We start from the raw sequence: 1,619 nt of genomic DNA, 5'->3' as shown, positions 1-1,619 counted from the left end.
AAATTGCACTCCAGCCTGGGTGGCAGAGCAAGACTCTGTCAAAAAAAAGAAAGAGAAAGAGATAGAAAAAAGAAAGAAAGAGAGGAAGGAAGGAAGGAAGGAAGGAAAAGTGAAAGAGAGAAGAAAGAGAAAAGGAAAAAAGAAAAAAAGAAAAAGGAAGAAAGGAAGGAAGGAAGGAGAGGGAAGGAGGGAGGGAAGGAGGGAGGGAGGGAGGAAAAAGAAAAGAATAGAGCCAGGAACAGGGGCTCACACCTGTAATCCCCACACGCTGGGAGGCCAAGGAAGGAGGACTTAAGCTCAGTTGTTCAATACTAGTCTGGGCAACATAGTGAGACCCCATCTTTACAAAAAAATCAAAAAATTAGCTGGATGTGGTGGCACACACCTGTGGTTCTGGCTGTACAAGTGACTGAGGCAGGAGGATCGCTTGAGCCTGGAAGGTCAAGGCTGCAGTGAGCCCTCATTACATCACTGTACTCCAGCGTTGGTGAGAGAATGAGACCCTGTCTAAAAAAAAAAAAGAAAGAAAGGAATAAGCAATAGAAAATCATCAAGGCAAAAACCCACATAGGCTGGGCATGGTGGCTCATGCCTATAATCCCAACACTTTGGGAGGCCGATGTGGGTCACTTGAGTTCAGGAGTTTGAGACCAGCCTGACCAACATGGTGAAACCTCTTCTCTACTAAAAATACAAAAAAAAAATAGCTGGGTGTGGTGGTACAAGCCTGTATTCTCCCCTATTGGGAGTCTGAGGCAGGAGAATTGCTTGATCCCAGGAGCGGGAGGTGGAGGTTGCATCGTGCCACTGCACTCCAGCCTGAGCAACAGAGCAAGACTTCATCTTAGAAAACAAAACAAAACCCACCCATACAATGTTATTATAAGAAACAAGAGGGAGAAAAAAAGGCTAGGCACAGTGGCTCACACCTTCAATTCCAGCACTTTGGGAGTCCAAATCAGGAGGATCACTTGAGGCCAGGAGCTGGAGATCAGCCTTGGCAACAAAGTGAGATCCCTTTTTTGCAGAAAAATAAAGAAAAGAAAAGGAAAAAGAAAATAAGTAGCAAAAGAGCATTCCTACAATGAACACACCAGAAAGATATGCCCACAAAACAGATTTTTAAGAAGTAATCTACTATATCAAAATAAGCTGAATGATATTAAGAAATTATGTTAAGATATAAAATAGCAAGCATATCAGAATAGAAAAATTTAGAAATAAGGTGATAGCACTCAAGAAAATTTGAAATAAAATAAAAATTTACTGCAGAAATGAAGGCTAAACTAGAACAACACAAATTAACTTCCTTTTAATGATACAACCAGGGAATTGTACATATCACTTCCACTCACAGCCCACTGACCTGGCTACAAGGCCACATCTAGCCGCCCGGGAAGCCAGGAAACAGGATTATAGCTGAACACACACCTAGTAAAACCTTCTATTTATTACTGTAGAATAAGAGACAAATGAAGAAGACAGGGTACGATTTAGTAATCTTTCTACCAGTCCACCACTTTGACCAGGCAAACACTTCTGTTCATCCATAGAAAAACTTATGCTCCCTCTTTAAGGTAGATGATCCTAAAGTTTTTAGTATATGTGCTGCCGAAGCG

Source organism: Callithrix jacchus, chromosome 5 (assembly GCF_049354715.1).
Source record: "Callithrix jacchus isolate 240 chromosome 5, calJac240_pri, whole genome shotgun sequence".
In the NCBI taxonomy this organism is placed as follows: domain Eukaryota; kingdom Metazoa; phylum Chordata; class Mammalia; order Primates; family Cebidae; genus Callithrix; species Callithrix jacchus.
The sequence above is the reverse complement of the archived record's forward strand: the minus strand, read 5'-3'. Positions refer to the sequence as shown.